The following is a 23,752-nucleotide window of genomic DNA, read 5'->3' as shown; positions in this document are numbered from 1 at the left end:
GTTGTACAACAGGTGTTATTCAAGAATTGAGTCAAAAGAGGGAAGGTAGAGAAAATGGGAAAGTTTGGAAAAGATGACACAGATTAGTGTACTATATTTCTTACAAGGGGGCTGGTAATTTGTCAAAATGTATCAACTTTGTTTTGTTCATTGTTTTGTTTTATTTTTATATCATGCCATACCCAGCCCTGCGTGGCAGAAAGAGGTCGATTTCTGTTATGAGTACACTTATTGTGTGTTAAATAAATAAATATTTAAAAAAAAAAAAAAGAATCACATTCTGTGCCAGGTTGCATAAGGCATTTTCCCTGGACCTACTTTTTAATACTCTGCCTCTCTTTTTATCCCAAATTTGGCTCCCAATTTGGCACCCAATATGGCCGAATTAGATTATGGGCTTTCTGCCTGAATCCACTTTAAAAGTGAGGTCGGCAGAAAGCCCCTTCACCTCCTCCTCCATCCTTCCACATTCTCCGTTAATCAAGGCAGAGTACCAAAAGTAGGGCCGGAAAAGAAATATGAAGTGGGCTCAAGATGAATGACCGTTCCATTGTCCACTCCATCCTACCAACCACCTCAGAGGGGAGATTGGGCTTGGGTATTCATCTTTTGCTCACTCGTGCCCTTTTTCCTTTTGCTACAGGTATGTTTCTGATACTAGAGTTTGCATAATAAGAATTTCACTTCTCATATTCATCCACATTCTCACATTCATCCACAAATAATTCTTAAACTCTCTAACACTTTATGCAACTACTTCATACTGTTCTCTGCCATCATCATACCTTCACTATAAATCAGTCCTCATGTAAAAACCTCAACTTTAAATACAAATACTTCTGTATAGCAGTAATATAAGAATCACATTCTGTGCCAGGTTGCATTTAAAGGCATTTTCACTGGATCTACTTTTTAATACTCTGCCTCTCTTTTTTATCCCAAATTTGGCTCCCAATTTGGCTCCCAATATGGCCCAATTAGATTATGGGCTTTCTGTCTGAGTCCACTGTAAAAGTGAGGTCGGCAGAAAGCCCCTTCACCTCCTCCTCCTTCCTTCCACATTCTCCGTTAATCAAGGCAGATTATCAAAAGTAGGGCAGGAAAAGAAATATGAAGTGGGCTCAAGATGAATGACCGTTCCATTGTCCACTCCATCCTACCAACCACCTCAGAGGGGAGATTGGGCTTGGGTATTCATCTTTTGCTCACTCGTGCCCTTTTTCCTTTTGCTACAGGTATGTTTCTGATACTAGAGATTGCATAATAAGAATTTCACTTCTCATATTCATCCACATCCTCACATTCATCCACAAATAATTCTTAAACTCCCTAACACTTTATGCAACTACTTCATACTGTTCTCTGCCATCATCATACCTTCACTATAAATCAGTCCTCATGTAAAAAACTCAACTTTAAATACAAACACTTCTGTATAGCAGTAATATAAGAATCACATTCTGTGCCAGGTTGCATAAGGCATTTTCCCTGGACCTACTTTTTAATACTCTGCCTCTCTTTTTATCCCAAATTTGGCTCCCAATTTGGCTCCCAATATGGCCGAATTAGATTATGGGCTTTCTGCCTGACTCCACTGTAAAAGTGAGGTCGGCAGAAAGCCTCTTCACCTCCTCCTCCTTCTTTCCACATTCTCCGTTAATCAAGGCAGAGTACCAAAAGTAGGGCCGGAAAATAAATATGAAGTGGGCTCAAGATGAATGACCTCTCCATTGTCCACTCCATCCTACCAACCACCTCAGAGGGGAGATTGGGCTTGGGCATTCATCTTTTGCTCACTCGTGCCCTTTTCCTTTTGCTACAGGTGTGTTTCTGATACTAGAGATTGCATAATAAGAATTTCACTTCTCATATTTATCCACATCCTCACATTCATACACAAATAATTCCTAAACTCCCTAACACTTTATGCAACTACTTCATACTGTTCTATACCATCATCATACCTTCACTATAAATCAGTCCTCATGTAAAAACCTCAACTTTAAATACAAACATTTCTGTATAGCTGTAATATAGGAATCACATTCTGTGCCAGGTTTCATTTAAAGGCATTTTCCCTGGACCTACTTTTTAATACTCTGCCTCTCTTTTTATCCCAAATTTGGCTCCCAATTTGGCTCCCAATATGGCCGAATTAGATTATGGGCTTTCTTCCTGACTTCACTGTAAAAATGAGGTCGGCAGAAAGCCCCTTCACCTCCTCCTCCTTCCTTCCACATTCTCCGTCAATCAAGGCAGAGTACTTAAAGTAGGGCCGGAAAAGAAATATGAAGTGGGCTCAAGATGACTGACCGTTCCATTGTCCACTCCATCCTACCAACCACCTCAGAGGGGAGATTGGGCTTGGGCATTCATCTTTTGCTCACTCGTGCCCTTTACTTTTGCTACAGGTGTGTTTCTGATACTAGAGATTGCATAATAAGAATTTCACTTCTCATATTCATCCACATCCTCACATTCATCCACAAATAATTCTTAAACTCCCTAACACTTTATGCAACTACTTCATACTGTTCTCTGCCATCATCATACCTTCACTATAAATCAGTCCTCATGTAAAAACCTCAACTTTAAATACAAACACTTCTGTATAGCAGTGATATAAGAATCACATTCTGTGCCAGGTTGCATAAGGCATTTTCCCTGGACCTACTTTTTAATACTCTGCCTCTCTTTTTATCCCAAATTTGGCTCCCAATATGGCCGAATTAGATTATGGGCTTTCTGCCTGACTCCACTGTAAAAGTGAGGTCGGCAGAAAGCCCCTTCACCTCCTCCTCCATCCTTCCACATTCTCCGTTAATCAAGGCAGATTATCAAAAGTAGGGCAGGAAAAGAAATATGAAGTGGGCTCAAGATGAATGACCGTTCCATTGTCCACTCCATCCTACCAACCACCTCAGAGGGGAGATTGGGCTTGGGCATTCATCTTTTGCTCACTCGTGCCCTTTTCCTTTTGCTACAGGTGTGTTTCTGATACTAGAGATTGCATAATAAGAATTTCACTTCTCATATTTATCCACATCCTCACATTCATCCACAAATAATTCCTAAACTCCCTAACACTTTATGCAACTACTTCATACTGTTCTCTACCATCATCATACCTTCACTATAAATCAGTCCTCATGTAAAAACCTCAACTTTAAATACAAACATTTCTGTATATCTGTAATATAAGAATCACATTCTGTGCCAGGTTTCATTTAAAGGCATTTTCCCTGGACCTCCTTTTTAATACTCTGCCTCTCTTTTTATCCCAAATTTGGCTCCCAATTTGGCTCCCAATATGGCTGAATTAGATTATGGGCTTTCTGTCTGAGTCCACTCTAAAAGTGAGGTTGGCAGAAAGCCCCTACACCTCTTCCTTCCTTCCACATTTTCCAACCACCTCAGAGGGGAGATTGGGCTTGGGCATTCATCTTTTGCTCACTCGGGCCCTTTTACTTTTGCTACAGGTGTGTTTCTGATACTAGAGATTGCATAATAAGAATTTCACTTCTCACATTCTCCGTTAATCAAGGCAGAGTACCAAAAGTAGGGCCGGAAAAGAAACATGAAGTGGGCTCAAGATGAATGACCGTTCCATTGTCCACTCCATCCTACCAACCACCTCAGAGGGGAGATTGGGTTGGGCATTCATCTTTTGCTCACTCGTGCCCTTTAACTTTTGCTACAGGTGTGTTTCTGATACTAGCGATTGCATAATAAGAATTTCACTTCTCATATTCATCCACATCCTCACATTCATCCACAAATAATTCCTAAACTCCCTAACACTTTATGCAACTACTTCATACTGTACTGTACCATCATCATACCTTCACTATAAATCAGTCCTCATGTAAAAACCTCAACTTTAAATACAAACATTTCTGTATAGCAGTAATATAAGAATCACATTCTGTGCCAGGTTGCATAAGGCATTTTCCCTGGACCTACTTTTTAATACTCTGCCTCTCTTTTTATCCCAAATTTTGCTCCCAATTTGGCACCCAATATGGCCGAATTAGATTATGGGCTTTCTGCCTGAATCCACTTTAAAAGTGAGGTCGGCAGAAAGCCCCTTCACCTCCTCCTCCATCCTTCCACATTCTCCGTTAATCAAGGCAGAGTACCAAAAGTAGGGCCGGAAAAGAAATATGAAGTGGGCTCAAGATGAATGACCGCTCCATTGTCCACTCCATCCTACCAACCACCTCAGAGGGGAGATTGGGCTTGGGCATTCATCTTTTGCTCACTCGTGCCCTTTTCCTTTTGCTACAGGTGTGTTTCTTATACTAGAGATTGCATAATAAGAATTTCACTTCTCATATTTATCCACATCCTCACATTCATCCACAAATAATTCCTAAACTCCCTAACACTTTATGCAACTACTTCATACTGTTCTCTACCATCATCATACCTTCACTATAAACCAGTCCTCATGTAAAAACCTCAACTTTAAATACAAACACTTCTGTATAGCAGTAATATAAGAATCACATTCTGTGCCAGGTTGCATAAGGCATTTTCCCTGGACCTACTTTTTAATACTCTGCTTCTCTTTTTATCCCAAATTTGGCTCCCAATTTGGCTCCCAATATGGCCAAATTAGATTGTGGGCTTTCTGCCTGACTCCACTGTAAAAGTGAGGTCGGCAGAAAGCCCCTTCACCTCCTCCTCCTTCCTTCCACATTCTCCGTTAATCAAGGCAGATTATCAAAAGTAGGGCAGGAAAAGAAATATGAAGTGGGCTCAAGATGAATGACCGTTCCATTGTCCACTCCATCCTACCAACCACCTCAGAGGGGAGATTGGGCTTGGGTATTCATCTTTTGCTCACTCGTGCCCTTTTTCCTTTTGCTACAGGTATGTTTCTGATACTAGAGTTTGCATAATAAGAATTTCACTTCTCATATTCATCCACATTCTCACATTCATCCACAAATAATTCTTAAACTCTCTAACACTTTATGCAACTACTTCATACTGTTCTCTGCCATCATCATACCTTCACTATAAATCAGTCCTCATGTAAAAACCTCAACTTTAAATACAAACACTTCTGTACAGCAGAAATATAAGAATCACATTCTGTGCCAGGTTGCATAAGGCATTTTCCCTGGACCTACTTTTTAATACTCTGCCTCTCTTTTTATCCCAAATTTGGCTCCCAATTTGGCTCCCAATATGGCCAAATTAGATTATGGGCTTTCTGTCTGACTCCACTGTAAAAATGAGGTCGGCAGAAAGCCCCTTCACCTCCTCCTCCTTCCTTTCACATTCTCCGTTAATCAAGGCAGAGTACTTAAAGTAGGGCCGGAAAAGAAATATGAAGTGGGCTCAAGATGACTGACCGTTCCATTGTCCACTCCTTCCTACCAACCACCTCAGAGGGGAGATTGGGCTTGGGCATTCATCTTTTGCTCACTCGGGCCCTTTTACTTTTGCTACAGGTGTGTTTCTGATACTAGAGATTGCATAATAAGAATTTCACTTCTCATATTCATCCACATCCTCACATTCATCCACAAATAATTCTTAAACTCCCTAACACTTTATGCAACTACTTCATACTGTTCTCTGCCATCATCATACCTTCACTATAAATCAGTCCTCATGTAAAAAACTCAACTTTAAATACAAACACTTCTGTATAGCAGTAATATAAGAATCACATTCTGTGCCAGGTTGCATAAGGCATTTTCCCTGGACCTACTTTTTAATACTCTGCCTCTCTTTTTATCCCAAATTTGGCTCCCAATTTGGCTCCCAATATGGCCGAATTAGATTATGGGCTTTCTGCCTGACTCCACTGTAAAAGTGAGGTCGGCAGAAAGCCCCTTCACCTCCTCCTCCTTCTTTCCACATTCTCCGTTAATCAAGGCAGAGTACCAAAAGTAGGGCCGGAAAATAAATATGAAGTGGGCTCAAGATGAATGACCTCTCCATTGTCCACTCCATCCTACCAACCACCTCAGAGGGGAGATTGGGCTTGGGCATTCATCTTTTGCTCACTCGTGCCCTTTTCCTTTTGCTACAGGTGTGTTTCTGATACTAGAGATTGCATAATAAGAATTTCACTTCTCATATTTATCCCCATCCTCACATTCATACACAAATAATTCCTAAACTCCCTAACACTTTATGCAACTACTTCATACTGTTCTATACCATCATCATACCTTCACTATAAACCAGTCCTCATGTAAAAACCTCAACTTTAAATACAAACATTTCTGTATAGCTGTAATATAAGAATCACATTCTGTGCCAGGTTTCATTTAAAGGCATTTTCCCTGGACCTACTTTTTAATACTCTGCCTCTCTTTTTATCCCAAATTTGGCTCCCAATTTGGCTCCCAATATGGCCGAATTAGATTATGGGCTTTCTGCCTGACTTCACTGTAAAAATGAGGTCGGCAGAAAGCCCCTTCACCTCCTCCTCCTTCCTTCCACATTCTCCGTCAATCAAGGCAGAGTACTTAAAGTAGGGCCGGAAAAGAAATATGAAGTGGGCTCAAGATGACTGACCGTTCCATTGTCCACTCCATCCTACCAACCACCTCAGAGGGGAGATTGGGCTTGGGCATTCATCTTTTGCTCACTCGTGCCCTTTACTTTTGCTACAGGTGTGTTTCTGATACTAGAGATTGCATAATGAGAATTTCACTTCTCATATTCATCCACATCCTCACATTCATCCACAAATAATTCTTAAACTCCCTAACACTTTATGCAACTACTTCATACTGTTCTCTGCCATCATCATACCTTCACTATAAATCAGTCCTCATGTAAAAACCTCAACTTTAAATACAAACACTTCTGTATAGCAGTAATATAAGAATCACATTCTGTGCCAGGTTGCATAAGGCATTTTCCCTGGACCTACTTTTTAATACTCTGCCTCTCTTTTTATCCCAAATTTGGCTCCCAATATGGCCGAATTAGATTATGGGCTTTCTGCCTGACTCCACTGTAAAAGTGAGGTCGGCAGAAAGCCCCTTCACCTCCTCCTCCATCCTTCCACATTCTCCGTTAATCAAGGCAGATTATCAAAAGTAGGGCAGGAAAAGAAATATGAAGTGGGCTCAAGATGAATGACCGTTCCATTGTCCACTCCATCCTACCAACCACCTCAGAGGGGAGATTGGGCTTGGGCATTCATCTTTTGCTCACTCGTGCCCTTTTCCTTTTGCTACAGGTGTGTTTCTGATACTAGAGATTGCATAATAAGAATTTCACTTCTCATATTTATCCACATCCTCACATTCATCCACAAATAATTCCTAAACTCCCTAACACTTTATGCAACTACTTCATACTGTTCTCTACCATCATCATACCTTCACTATAAACCAGTCCTCATGTAAAAACCTCAACTTTAAATACAAACATTTCTGTATATCTGTAATATAAGAATCACATTCTGTGCCAGGTTTCATTTAAAGGCATTTTCCCTGGACCTCCTTTTTAATACTCTGCCTCTCTTTTTATCCCAAATTTGGCTCCCAATTTGGCTCCCAATATGGCTGAATTAGATTATGGGCTTTCTGTCTGAGTCCACTCTAAAAGTGAGGTTGGCAGAAAGCCCCTACACCTCTTCCTTCCTTCCACATTTTCCGTTAATCAAGGCAGATTACCAAAAGTAGGGCCCGGAAAAGAAATATGAAGTGGGCTCAAGATGAATGACCGTTCCATTGTCCACTCCATCCTACCAACCACCTCAGAGGGGAGAATGGGCTTGGGCATTCATCTTTTGCTCACTCGTGCCCTTTTTGCTTTTGCTACAGGTGTGTTTCTGATACTAGAGATTGCATAATAAGAATTTCACTTCTCATATTCATCCACATCCTCACATTCATCTACAAATAATTATTAAGCTCCCTAATACTTTATGCAACTACTTCATACTGTTCTCTACCATCATCATACCTTCACTATAAATCAGTCCTCATGTAAAAACCTCAACTTTAAATACAAACACTTCTGTATAGCAGTAATATAAGAATCACATTCTGTGCCAGGTTGCATAAGGCATTTTCCCTGGACCTACTTTTTAATACTCTGCCTCTCTTTTTATCCCAAATTTGGCTCCCAGTTTGGCTCCCAATATGGCCGAATTAGATTATGGGCTTTCTGCCTGACTCCACTGTAAAAGTGAGGTCGGCAGAAAGCCCCTTCACCTCCTCCTCCTTCCTTCCACATTCTCCGTTAATCAAGGCAGATTATCAAAAGTAGGGCAGGAAAAGAAATTTGAAGTGGGTTCAAGATGAATGACCGTTCCATTGTCCACTCCATCCTACCAACCACCTCAGAGGGGAGATTGGGCTTGGATATTCATCTTTTGCTCACTCGTGCCCTTTTACGTTTGCTACAGGTGTGTTTCTGATACTAGAGATTGCATAATAAGAATTTCACTTCTCATATTCATCCACATCCTCACATTCATCCACACATAATTCCTAAACTCCCTAACACTTTATGCAACTACTTCATACTGTACTCTACCATCATCATACCTTCACTATAAATCAGTCCTCATGTAAAAACCTCAACTTTAAATACAAACATATCTGTATAGCAGTAATATAAGAATCACATTCTGTGCCAGGTTGCATAAGGCATTTTCCCTGGACCTACTTTTTAATACTCTGCCTCTCTTTTTATCCCAAATTTGGCTCCCAATTTGGCACCCAATATGGCCGAATTAGATTATGGGCTTTCTGCTTGAATCCACTTTAAAAGTGAGGTCGGCAGAATAGCCCCTTCACCTCCTCCTCCATCCTTCCACATTCTCCGTTAATCAAGGCAGAGTACCAAAAGTAGGGCCGGAAAAGAAATATGAAGTGGGCTCAAGATGAATGACCGCTCCATTGTCCACTCCATCCTACCAACCACCTCAGAGGGGAGATTGGGCTTGGGCATTCATCTTTTGCTCACTCGTGCCCTTTTTCTTTTGCTACAGGTGTGTTTCTGATACTAGAGATTGCATAATAAGAATTTCACTTCTCATATTTATCCACATCCTCACATTCATCCACAAATAATTCTTAAACTCTCTAACACTTTATACAACTACTTCATACTGTTCTCTACCATCATCATACCTTCACTATAATTCAGTCCTCATGTAAAAACCTCAACTTTAAATACAAACACTTCTGTATAGCAGTAATATAAGAATCACATTCTGTGCCAGGTTGCATTTAAAGACATTTTCACTGGATCTACTTTTTAATACTCTGCCTCTCTTTTTTATCCCAAATTTGTCTCCCAATTTGGCTCCCAATATGGCCCAATTAGATTATGGGCTTTCTGTCTGAGTCCACTCTAAAAGTGAGGTCAGGAGAAAGCCCCTTCACCTCCTCCTCCTTCCTTCCACATTCTCCGTTAATCAAGGCAGAGTACCAAAAGTAGGGCCGGAAAAGAAATATGAAGTGGGCTCAAGATGAATGACCGCTCCATTGTCCACTCCATCCTACCAACCACCTCAGAGGGGAGATTGGGTTGGGCATTCATCTTTTGCTCACTCGTGCCCTTTAACTTTTGCTACAGGTGTGTTTCTGATACTAGAGATTGCATAATAAGAATTTCACTTCTCATATTTATCCTCATCCTCACATTCATACACAAATAATTCCTAAACTCCCTAACACTTTATGCAACTACTTCATACTGTTCTATACCATCATCATACCTTCACTATAAACCAGTCCTCATGTAAAAACCTCAACTTTAAATACAAACACTTCTGTATAGCAGTAATATAAGAATCACATTCTGTGCCAGGTTGCATAAGGCATTTTCCCTGGACCTACTTTTTAATACTCTGCCTCTCTTTTTATCCCAAATTTGGCTCCCAATTTGCCACCCAATATGGCCGAATTAGATTATGGGCTTTCTGCCTGAATCCACTTTAAAAGTGAGGTCGGCAGAAAGTCCCTTCACCTCCTCCTCCATCCTTCCACATTCTCCGTTAATCAAGGCAGAGTACCAAAAGTAGGGCCGGAAAAGAAATATGAAGTGGGCTCAAGATGAATGACCGCTCCATTGTCCACTCCATCCTACCAACCACCTCAGAGGGGAGATTGGGCTTGGGCATTCATCTTTTGCTCACTTGTGCCCTTTTCCTTTTGCTACAGGTGTGTTTCTGATACTAGAGATTGCATAATAAGAATTTCACTTCTCATATTTATCCACATCCTCACATTCATCCACAAATAATTCCTAAACTCCCTAACACTTTATGCAACTACTTCATACTGTTCTCTGCCATCATCATACCTTCACTATAAACCAGTCCTCATGTAAAAACCTCAACTTTAAATACAAACATTTCTGTATAGCTGTAATATAAGAATCACATTCTGTGCCAGGTTTCATTTAAAGGCATTTTCCCTGGACCTACTTTTTAATACTCTGCCTCTCTTTTTATCCCAAATTTGGCTCCCAATTTGGCTCCCAATATGGCCGAATTAGATTATGGGCTTTCTGCCTGACTCCACTGTAAAAATGAGGTCGGCAGAAAGCCCCTTCACCTCCTCCTCCTTCCTTCCACATTCTCCGTTAATCAAGGCAGAGTACTTAAAGTAGGGCCGGAAAAGAAATATGAAGTGGGCTCAAGATGACTGACCATTCCATTGTCCACTCCATCCTACCAACCACCTCAGAGGGGAGATTGGGCTTGGGCATTCATCTTTTGCTCACTCGTGCCCTTTAACTTTTGCTACAGGTGTGTTTCTGATACTAGAGATTGCATAATAAGATTTTCACTTCTCATATTCATCCACATCCTCACATTCATCCACAAATAATTCTTAAACTCCCTAACACTTTATGCAACTACTTCATACTGTACTCTACCATCATCATACCTTCACTATAAATCAGTCCTCATGTAAAAACCTCAACTTTAAATACAAACACTTCTGTATAGCAGTAATATAAGAATCACGTTCTGTGCCAGGTTGCATAAGGCATTTTCCCTGGACCTACTTTTTAATACTCTGCCTCTCTTTTTATCCCAAATTTGGCTCCCAATTTGGCTCCCAATATGGCCGAATTAGATTATGGGCTTTCTGCCTGACTCCACTGTAAAAGTGAGGTCGGCAGAAAGCCCCTTCACCTCCTCCTCCATCCTTCCACATTCTCCATTAATCAAGGCAGATTATCAAAAGTAGGGCAGGAAAAGAAATATGAAGTGGGCTCAAGATGAATGACCGTTCCATTCTCCACTCCATCCTTCCAACCACCTCAGAGGGGAGATTGGGCTTGGGTATTCATTTTTTGCTCACTCGTGCCCTTTTTCCTTTTACTACAGGTGTGTTTCTGATACTAGAGTTTGCATAATAAGAATTTCACTTCTTATATTCATCCACATCCTCACATTCATCCACAAATAATTCTTAAACTCTCTAACACTTTATAGAACTACTTCATACTGTTCTCTACCATCATCATACCTTCACTATAATTCAGTCCTCATGTAAAAACCTCAACTTTAAATACAAACACTTCTGTATAGCAGTAATATAAGAATCACATTCTGTGCCAGGTTGCATTTAAAGGCATTTTCACTGGATCTACTTTTTAATACTCTGCCTCTCTTTTTTATCCCAAATTTGGCTCCCAATTTGGCTCCCAATATGGCCGAATTAGATGATGGGCTTTCTGTCTGAGTCCACTCTAAAAGTGAGGTCGGCAGAAATCCCCTTCACCTCCTCCTCCTTCCTTCCACATTCTCCGTTAATCAAGGCAGAGTACCAAAAGTAGGGCCGGAAAAGAAACATGAATTGGGCTCAAGATGAATGACCGTTCCATTGTCCACTCCATCCTACCAACCACCTCAGAGGGGAGATTGGGTTGGGCATTCATCTTTTGCTCACTCGTGCCCTTTAACTTTTGCTACAGGTGTGTTTCTGATACTAGAGATTGCATAATAAGAATTTCACTTCTCATATTCATCCACATCCTCACATTCATCCACAAATAATTCCTAAACTCCCTAACACTTTATGCAACTACTTCATACTGTACTCTACCATCATCATACCTTCACTATAAATCAGTCCTCATGTAAAAACCTCAACTTTAAATACAAACATTTCTGTATAGCAGTAATATAAGAATCACATTCTGTGCCAGGTTGCATAAGGCATTTTCCCTGGACCTACTTTTTAATACTCTGCCTCTCTTTTTATCCCAAATTTGGCTCCCAATTTGGCACCCAATATGGCCGAATTAGATTATGGGCTTTCTGCCTGAATCCACTTTAAAAGTGAGGTCGGCAGAAAGCCCCTTCACCTCCTCCTCCATCCTTCCACATTCTCCGTTAATCAAGGCAGAGTACCAAAAGTAGGGCCGGAAAAGAAATATGAAGTGGGCTCAAGATGAATGACCACTCCATTGTCCACTCCATCCTACCAACCACCTCAGAGGGGAGATTGGGCTTGGGCATTCATCTTTTGCTCACTCGTGCCCTTTTCCTTTTGCTACAGGTGTGTTTCTGATACTAGAGATTGCATAATAAGAATTTCACTTCTCATATTTATCCACATCCTCACATTCATCCACAAATAATTCCTAAATTCCCTAACACTTTATGCAACTACTTCATACTGTTCTCTGCCATCATCATACCTTCACTATAAATCAGTCCTCATGTAAAAACCTCAACTTTAAATACAAACACTTCTGTATAGCAGTAATATAAGAATCACATTCTGTGCCAGGTTGCATAAGGCATTTTCCCTGGACCTACTTTTTAATACTCTGCCTCTCTTTTTATCCCAAATTTGGCTCCCTATTTGGCTCCCAATATGGCCGAATTAGATTATGGGCTTTCTGCCTGACTCCACTGTAAAAGTGAGGTCGGCAGAAAGCCCCTTCACCTCCTCCTCCTTCCTTCCACATTCTCCGTTAATCAAGGCAGAGTACCAAAAGTAGGGCCGGAAAAGAAATATGAAGTGGGCTCAAGATGAATGACCGTTCCATTGTCCACTCCATCCTACCAACCACCTCAGAGGGGAGATTGGGTTGGGCATTCATCTTTTGCTCACTCGTGCCCTTTAACTTTTGCTACAGGTGTGTTTCTGATACTAGAGATTGCATAATAAGAATTTCACTTCTCATATTCATCCACATCCTCACATTCATCCACAAATAATTCCTAAACTCCCTAACACTTTATGCAACTACTTCATACTGTTCTCTGCCATCATCATACCTTCACTATAAATCAGTCCTCATGTAAAAACCTCAACTTTAAATACAAACACTTCTGTATAGCAGTAATATAAGAATCACATTCTGTGCCAGGTTGCATAAGGCATTTTCCCTGGACCTACTTTTTAATACTCTGCCTCTCTTTTTATCCCAAATTTGGCTCCCAATTTGGCACCCAATATGGCCGAATTAGATTATGGGCTTTCTGCCTGAATCCACTTTAAAAGTGAGGTCGGCAGAAAGCCCCTTCACCTCCTCCTCCATCCTTCCACATTCTCCGTTAATCAAGGCAGAGTACCAAAAGTAGGGCCGGAAAAGAAATATGAAGTGGGCTCAAGATGAATGACCGCTCCATTGTCCACTCCATCCTACCAACCACCTCAGAGGGGAGATTGGGCTTGGGCATTCATCTTTTGCTCACTCGTGCCCTTTTCCTTTTGCTACAGGTGTGTTTCTGATACTAGAGATTGCATAATAAGAATTTCACTTCTCATATTTATCCACATCCTCACATTCATCCACAAATAATTCCTAAACTCCCTAACACTTTATGCAACTACTTCATACTGTTCTCTACCATCATCATACCTTCACTATAAACCAGTCCTCATGTAAAAACCTCAACTTTAAATACAAACATTTCTGTATAGCTGTAATATAAGAATCACATTCTGTGCCAGGTTTCATTTAAAGGCATTTTCCCTGGACCTACTTTTTAATACTCTGCCTCTCTTTTTATCCCAAATTTGGCTCCCAATATGGCCGAATTAGATTATGGGCTTTCTGCCTGAATCCACTTTAAAAGTGAGGTCGGCAGAAAGCCCCTTCACCTCCTCCTCCTTCCTTCCACATTCTCCGTTAATCAAGGCAGAGTACTTAAAGTAGGGCCGGAAAAGAAATATGAAGTGGGCTCAAGATGACTGACCGTTCCATTGTCCACTCCATCCTACCAACCACCTCAGAGGGGAGATTGGGCTTGGGCATTCATCTTTTGCTCACTCGTGCCCTTTTACTTTTGCTACAGGTGTGTTTCTGATACTAGAGATTGCATAATAAGAATTTCACTTCTCATATTCATCCACATCCTCACATTCATCCACAAATAATTCTTAAACTCCCTAACACTTTATGCAACTACTTCATACTGTTCTATACCATCATCATACCTTCACTATAAATCAGTCCTCATGTAAAAACCTCAACTTTAAATACAAACACTTCTGTATAGCAGTAATATAAGAATCACGTTCTGTGCCAGGTTGCATAAGGCATTTTCCCTGGACCTACTTTTTAATACTCTGCCTCTCTTTTTATCCCAAATTTGGCTCCCAATTTGGCTCCCAATAGGGCCCAATTAGATTATGGGCTTTCTGCCTGACTCCACTGTAAAAGTGAGGTCGGCAGAAAGCCCCTTCACCTCCTCCTCCATCCTTCCACATTCTCCATTAATCAAGGTAGATTATCAAAAGTAGGGCAGGAAAAGAAATATGAAGTGGGCTCAAGATGAATGACCGTTCCATTGTCCACTCCATCCTACCAACCACCTCAGAGGGGAGATTGGGCTTGGGTATTAATTTTTTGCTCACTCGTGCCCTTTTTCCTTTTACTACAGGTGTGTTTCTGATACTAGAGTTTGCATAATAAGAATTTCACTTCTCATATTCATCCACATCCTCACATTCATCCACAAATAATTCTTAAACTCTCTAACACTTTATACAACTACTTCATACTGTTCTCTACCATCATCATACCTTCACTATAATTCAGTCCTCATGTAAAAACCTCAACTTTAAATACAAACACTTCTGTATAGCAGTAATATAAAAATCACATTCCATGCCAGGTTGCATTTAAAGGCATTTTCACTGGATCTACTTTTTAATACTCTGCCTCTCTTTTTTATCTCAAATTTGGCTCCCAATTTGGCTCCCAATATGGCCGAATTAGATTATGGGCTTTCTGTCTGAGTCCACTCTAAAAGTGAGGTGGGCAGAAATCCCCTTCACCTCCTCCTCCTTCCTTCCACATTCTCCGTTAATCAAGGCAGAGTACCAAAAGTAGGGCCGGAAAAGAAACATGAAGTGGGCTCAAGATGAATGACCGTTCCATTGTCCACTCCATCCTACCAACCACCTCAGAGGGGAGATTGGGTTGGGCATTCATCTTTTGCTCACTCGTGCCCTTTAACTTTTGCTACAGGTGTGTTTCTGAAACTAGAGATTGCATAATAAGAATTTCACTTCTCATATTCATCCACATCCTCACATTCATCCACAAATAATTCCTAAACTCCCTAACACTTTATGCAACTACTTCATACTGTACTGTACCATTATCATACCTTCACTATAAATCAGTCCTCATGTAAAAACCTCAACTTTAAATACAAACATTTCTGTATAGCAGTAATATAAGAATCACATTCTGTGCCAGGTTTCATTTAAAGGCATTTTCCCTGGACCTACTTTTTAATACTCTGCCTCTCTTTTTATCCCAAATTTGGCTCCCAATTTGGCTCCCAATATGGCCGAATTAGATTATGGGCTTTCTGCCTGAATCCACTTTAAAAGTGAGGTCGGCAGAAAGCCCCTTCACCTCCTCCTCCATCCTTCCACATTCTCCGTTAATCAAGGCAGAGTACCAAAAGTAGGGCCGGAAAAGAAATATGAAGTGGGCTCAAGATGAATGACCGCTCCATTGTCCACTCCATCCTACCAACCACCTCAGAGGGGAGATTGGGCTTCGGCATTCATCTTTTGCTCACTCGTGCCCTTTTCCTTTTGCTACAGGTGTGTTTCTGATACTAGAGATTGCATAATAAGAATTTCACTTCTCATATTTATCCACATCCTCACATTCATCCACAAATAATTCCTAAACTCCCTAACACTTTATGCAACTACTTCATACTGTTCTCTGCCATCATCATACCTTCACTATAAATCAGTCCTCATGTAAAAACCTCAACTTTAAATACAAACACTTCTGTATAGCAGTAATATAAGAATCACATTCTGTGCCAGGTTGCATAAGGCATTTTCCCTGGACCTACTTTTTAATACTCTGCCTCTCTTTTTATCCCAAATTTGGCTCCCAATTTGGCTCCCAATATGGCCGAATTAGATTATGGGCTTTCTGCCTGACTCCACTGTAAAAATGAGGTCAGCAGAAAGCCCCTTCACCTCCTCCTCCTTCCTTCCACATTCTCCGTTAATCAAGGCAGAGTACCAATAGTAGGGCCGGAAAATAAATATGAAATGGGCTCAAGATGAATGACCGTTCTATTGTCCACTCCATCCTACCAACCACCTCAGAGGGGAGATTGGGTTGGGCATTCATCTTTTGCTCACTCATGCCCTTTAACTTTTGCTACAGGTGTGTTTCTGATAATAGAGATTGCATAATAAGAATTTCACTTTTCATATTCATCCACATCCTCACATTCATCCACAAATAATTCCTAAACTCCCTAACACTTTATGCAACTACTTCATACTGTACTCTACCATCATCATACCTTCACTATAAATCAGTCCTCATGTAAAAACCTCAACTTTAAATACAAACATATCTGTATAGCAGTAATATAAGAATCACATTCTGTGCCAGGTTGCATAAGGCATTTTCCCTGGACCTACTTTTTAATACTCTGCCTCTCTTTTTATCCCAAATTTGGCTCCCAATTTGGCACCCAATATGGCCGAATTAGATTATGGGCTTTCTGCCTGAATCCACTTTAAAAGTGAGGTCGGCAGAAAGCCCCTTCACCTCCTCCTCCATCCTTCCACATTCTCCGTTAATCAAGGCAGAGTACCAAAAGTAGGGCCGGAAAAGAAATATGAAGTGGGCTCAAGATGAATGACCGCTCCATTGTCCACTCCATCCTACCAACCACCTCAGAGGGGAGATTGGGCTTGGGCATTCATCTTTTGCTCACTCATGCCCTTTTCCTTTTGCTACAGGTGTGTTTCTGATACTAGAGATTGCATAATAAGAATTTCACTTCTCATATTTATCCACATCCTCACATTCATCCACAAATAATTCCTAAACTCCCTAACACTTTATGCAACTACTTCATACTGTTCTCTGCCATCATCATACCTTCACTATAAACCAGTCCTTATGTAAAAACCTCAACTTTAAATACAAACATTTCTGTATAGCTGTAATATAAGAATCACATTCTGTGCCAGGTTTCATTTAAAGGCATTTTCCCTGGACCTACTTTTTAATACTCTGCCTCTCTTTTTATCCCAAATTTGGCTCCCAATTTGGCTCTCAATATGGCCGAATTAGATTATGGGCTTTCTGCCTGACTCCACTGTAAAAATAAGGTCGGCAGAAAGCCCCTTCACCTCCTCCTCCTTCCTTCCACATTCTCCGTTAATCAAGGCAGAGTACTTAAAGTAGGGCCGGAAAAGAAATATGATGTGGGCTCAAGATGAATGACCTTTCCATTGTCCACTCCATCCTACCAACCACCTCAGAGGGGAGATTGGGCTTGGGCATTCATCTTTTGCTCTCTCGTGCCCTTTTACTTTTGCTACAGGTGTGTTTCTGATACTAGAGATTGCATAATAAGAATTTCACTTCTCATATTCACCCACATCCTCACATTCATCCACAAATAATTCTTAAACTCCCTAACACTTTATGCAACTACTTCATACTGTTCTCTGCCATCATCATACCTTCACTATAAATCAGTCCTCATGTAAAAACCTCAACTTTAAATACAAACACTTCTGTATAGCAGTAATATAAGAATCACATTCTGTGCCAGGTTGCATTTAAAGGCATTTTCCCAGGACCTACTTTTTAATACTCTGCCTCTCTTTTTATCCCAAATTTGGCTCCCAATTTGGCTCCCAATATGGCCGAATTAAATTATGGGCTTTCTGCCTGACTCCACTGTAAAAATGAGGTTGGCAGAAAGCCCCTTCACCTCCTCCTCCTTCCTTCCACATTCTCCGTTAATCAAGGCAGAGTACTTAAAGTAGGGCCGGAAAAGAAATATGAAGTGGGCTCAAGATGACTGACCGTTCCATTGTCCACTCCATCCTACCAACCACCTCAGAGGGGAGATTGGGCTTGGGCATTCATCTTTTGCTCACTCATTCCCTTTTCCTTTTGCTACAGGTGTGTTTCTGATACTAAAGATTGCATAATAAGAATTTCACTTCTCATATTTATCCACATCCTCACATTCATCCACAAATAATTCCTAAACTCCTTAACACTTTATGCAACTACTTCATACTGTACTCTACCATCATCATACTTTCACTATAAATCAGTCCTCATGTAAAAACCTCAACTTTAAATACAAACATATCTGTATAGCAGTAATATAAGAATCACATTCTGTGCCAGGTTGCATAAGGCATTTTCCCTGGACCTACTTTTTAATACTCTGCCTCTCTTTTTATCCCAAATTTGGCTCCCAATTTGGCACCCACTATAATTCAGTCCTCATGTAAAAACCTCAACTTTAAATACAAACACTTCTGTATAGCAGTAATATAAGAATCACATTCTGTGCCAGGTTGCATTTAAAGGCATTTTCACTGGATCTACTTTTTAATACTCTGCCTCTCTTTTTTATCCCAAATTTGGCTCCCAATTTGGCTCCCAATATGGCCCAATTAGATTATGGGCTTTCTGTCTGAGTCCACTCTAAAAGTGAGGTCGGCAGAAAGCCCCTTCACCTCCTCCTCCTTCCTTCCACATTCTCCGTTAATCAAGGCAGAGTACCAAAAGTAGAGCCGGAAAAGAAACATGAAGTGGGCTCAAGATGAATGACCGTTCCATTGTCCACTCCATCCTACCAACCACCTCAGAGGGGAGATTGGGTGTGGCATTCATCTTTTGCTCACTCGTGCCCTTTAACTTTTGCTACAGGTGTGTTTCTGATACTAGAGATTGCATAATAAGAATTTCACTTCTCATATTCATCCACATCCTCACATTCATCCACAAATAATTCCTAAACTCCCTAACACTTTATGCAACTACTTCATACTGTACTGTACCATCATCATACCTTCACTATAAATGAGTCCTCATGTAAAAACCTCAACTTTAAATACAAACATTTCTGTATAGCAGTAATATAAGAATCACATTCTGTGCCAGGTTGCATAAGGCATTTTCCCTGGACCTACTTTTTAATACTCTGCCTCTCTTTTTATCCCAAATTTGGCTCCCAATTTGGCACCCAATATGGCCGAATTAGATTATGGGTTTTCTGCCTGAATCCACTTTAAAAGTGAGGTCGGCAGAAAGCCCCTTCACCTCCTCCTCCATCCTTCCACATTCTCCATTAATCAAGGCAGAGTACCAAAAGTAGGGCCGGAAAAGAAATATGAAGTGGGCTCAAGATGAATGACCGTTCCATTGTCCACTCCATCCTACCACCACCTCAGAGGGGAGATTGGGCTTGGGTATTCATCTTTTGCTCACTCGTGCCCTTTTTCCTTTTACTACAGGTGTGTTTCTGATACTAGAGTTTGCATAATAAGAATTTCACTTCTAGGCATGCTCTGACTGACTTCCTGTTGGAGGCGGGGCATGCAGGTAGCTGCAGGTGCTGAGGACGCTCCGTGCCTCTGAGAGAGTCCCAAATTAATTTCCAACTTATGCACTGGTTTCCCTTGGCCACATTTAGGCTTGGGAACATGGATCACGATCCAGCATGGGAAGTCCGAGTTGCAGCCTAAGAGTGCACGGTGGCTGGTGCACACCATTTCTATAAATACTCCCAAACATCAAGCTATTACTATTTCAAAATATGCCCTCTGTAACATTCAGGCGTTACATCAGTGATTGATAACGCTTATACCTATTATACCTGTCTCCTGAAAGGCGTCTGCAGAGAGGCTCTAATCCCATTGCACAAGAACTGTCTCCTCGAATGAACATACTTACACGCTGAGATACGCTGATATACAGGACACAGAGGAGCTTGGTACTCACCTGGTTGAGTGTTCGCTGTGCTCGGTGGTGATCTCTCCGCCTGCTGGCGGTGTTATACGGACATCTGGAGCTCTCGATGTAGACGAGGAAGGAGTCTTTCTCCAGGGTTGAAAGTGGAGCGGTGGCGGCTTGGAGACCGCCGCAAGGATCATCGGGCCCCCTGGTTGGGCAGACAGCGTAGGTGATCCCGCCCCCTTCAACCGGAGTCATCGGGGTTCGACGTAGCACATCGGCCTTGATCGCTGTGTGCTTAGACCCCCCCTCGCCGAAGGCCGGCACTGCAGCTGGGAGGGAGGAGTGTCCAAAGTGCACGCTGGTCCGGTCGCAAGTGCCCTTTGGCGTGGGCGCACAGCACCCCCCCTCGCAGAGGATCGTCTGCTTGGAAAATCAGTGGGGAGTTATTTTGAGCCCAGGGCTTTGGAAGGGCTGAAATCTGGTCGGTCAGACAAGGTTCCTGGATAGAACAACAGCGGCAAGGTTCTGTACGTTGATATCTCTATACATGCTGGCCCGGATTGCTCTCTTTGTGAATACTTTGACCGTAGCTAAACAGCCTGCCTAAGTACCCTTAAACTTTTTTCGACATATTGGGCTGTGTGTTTGGAGCTACAGAGTGATTTGACAGCTCAAGATCATCTGAATAGGCTGGATGAGAGGGCAGTAAAGACTCTGCTGCAAAACATCATTATTTGATCTGAACTGCACTATGTGGGAAACTATTATTTCCTTAGGCATGGACTGTTTAAATATTCTGCCTTAAACATAAAGTTTTTTCTATCTAGGCGTAGTGGTGTTACCTATATATACCCTGCAGTAATAGCAATCTCCCCTTTGTCTCAAGCTATTGTTTTTCCTCTCTTGATTGCAGGTTGTGGGGGGATACTATAGGCATAAAAAGGTGATTACTGAAGGTTAATACATACTAGACTACAGTAGCTATGTGATATTCTTTCTTATTACCTAACAGCTGATTGAGCTTTTCCAGACTGAGAAGCATAAATATCTGAGACACACAACATAGAGTAAGTTCCCAGTTGAACTCACGGTGATAGATTTATACCACCAAGGCCTCTATAGGTGCATCTTTTACTAATCAATAGCCCTAAATACTAGGCACTGGTCTATAGCATTTCAAATTAAGCCTAGCATTATACATTAGAGTGTTCATACATATATATGCTGTATTGGGTATCACCTATTGTATTGGGCTAGGTTTGAAACTGAGTACTTACATTGATACCTACATTGATATATCTATTTCTGCTTTTTCTTTTCTTTTTTGTTTGTTTTTTTCTTTTTTTTTCCCACACTAAATGTGGGTAAAAATAAGGTACCATCTCTGTCCTTTTACCTATCTGTTTTCGTTTTATTAAACTAAAAGGGTCTAGAAGCAAGGAATATTTCTCCCACACTTTGGATTAAACCAAAACACTATGGCCTAGATTTGGAGTTTGGCGGTAGATGGGCTGTTAACGCTCCGCGGGTTTTATGTCTAACGCACGGCATTGTTTGACTCCGGTATTTAGAGTACCAAAAAGACCATCTAACGATGCTCCTAACGCGTGTATGTCACACGCGTAATCCTGCCCGCGTTAGACAGTCTCCCATAGAGATCAATGGAAAAGCAAAAAAAATAGCTTTTTTCACCTAACACTCGATCTCGCGAGAAATACGCACGGCTCGGTCATATGACGCATACCACATCATGCACAACAATAACACGCCCCAAATGTCACAACAACAATCAATCAACAAAGCACACAAGCATTACACATTCACAAACGGGGGGATTTTTACAAAAATTTAATACGGGGAATACGCATATACTTTAAGATGCGGAAATTCGCAAAATAACAACAAGGAATAAAAAATATATACATACACTTGAAAAATAATCGCATTCAATATCAATATATATTAGGACAAACATACATATACAACACTTCACTAATAACACACCATCGCAAATTCACTTTTAAAAAAAATACTATTGGACAATGTTAGAGAAAACGACCACTATGACATCATCGCATTCTACACATTCCACAAATACTAACTCAAAATGAGCATGCGCAAATTCGCACACCTAATACACATTGCACTAATACGAATTGCTAATAATGCACACCTGAACACAATTTACAACGCAAACAGGTACATCATTAAACATTTACACAGGGTATATAAGCACCACACAAGCAGGGCTTCTTTGACTGTGTTGCTGGTGGGTCTTTGGAGATTGGAGGTTGAAGATTAGAGAGTTGGTGCATTATTGTGAGTGAGTTAGTGTTAGCGTGAGAGAGTCAGTTGGTAGTGTTATCGTGAGTGAGTTAGTGGGAATTAGTGGGAGAGAGTCTGTTAGAGGGAGCGTGAGTGAGTTAGTGGGAGTGGGAGTTGTTAGTGAGAGTTGTTAGTGGGAGCGTGAGTTAGTGGTAGTTAGTGAGAGTTAGTGGGAGTGTTTGTTAGTGAGAATTAGTAGTAGTGTGAGTTAGTGAGAATTAGTAGTAGTGTGAGTTAGTGAGAATTAGTAGTAGTGTGAGTTAGCGAGCGAGTGATTTTTCTGTACATTTAACACATTTACACGCAAACACATTCAATACATACATACACTTATCAATAACACTACATACACTCCATACCCCCTACCCCCTCATACTACACTCCATACCCCATTCCCTGTAGTCCCATTCCCTGTAATCCCATTTACTCTTATCCCATACCCCATACCCATCCCATACCCATCCCCTAGTTACATTTAGTTTACATATCCTCCTTTTAGTCTTATTCTTCTTTTGGTTTATTTAAATACTCCTTACCCTCTTTGTTTTTTTACATCCCTCTCACACTTTAAGCACCTTTTTTGTCTTTTGACTTCTTTAGTTTGACCCCCTTTCATTTCATCACACTCACTTTTTGTTTGATTATTTGGGGTTTAGTTTAGGGAACAGATGGAGACCAGGCAGGGGACAGGTAGAGGGGGGAGGAGAGGGAGGGGGAGAGGAACAGGGCAGGAAGGGGAGCAGGAAGGGGGGCAGGAAGCGGGGGTGGAAGCGGTGGGTGGACCCAGCCACTTGGTTCAAGATGAACAAGTGGCTGGGCCCAGTGGCGGTCAGAGTAGGGCATCACAGTCCGGGAAACAGAGGGCATCGTCACAGGGGAAGGCCAAGGCGACTAGGGAGGCGAGGTTTTCGATGGAGGAGAAGGAGGTCCTCGTAGAGGCCTATATGGCCAGGCATAGGATGCTGCAGCACCAAAAGACCACCCCGACTGACAAGAGGAGGCTCTGGAACGAGATCAGAAATGCAGTCAATGCAGTGGGTGGCCGGAACAGAGATCTGGATTCGATAAAACATCGCTACCGGGACTGTAAAATGGATCTCAAAAAAAAGTTAAGTCTGGAGGCCCGACATGCCGCAGGAACCGGTGGCGGACCTGCCCTGGAAATAGAGTACTGCCGATGGGAGGAATTGTTGCGGCCCAGCATCTCCGAGGTGGAAGTAGTCGGTATCGGAGGAATTGATACCGGGAACCTGCC

This window comes from Bombina bombina, chromosome 4 (genome assembly GCF_027579735.1).
Source record: "Bombina bombina isolate aBomBom1 chromosome 4, aBomBom1.pri, whole genome shotgun sequence".
NCBI classification, from domain to species: domain Eukaryota; kingdom Metazoa; phylum Chordata; class Amphibia; order Anura; family Bombinatoridae; genus Bombina; species Bombina bombina.
Note: the sequence above shows the minus strand (reverse complement) of the source record.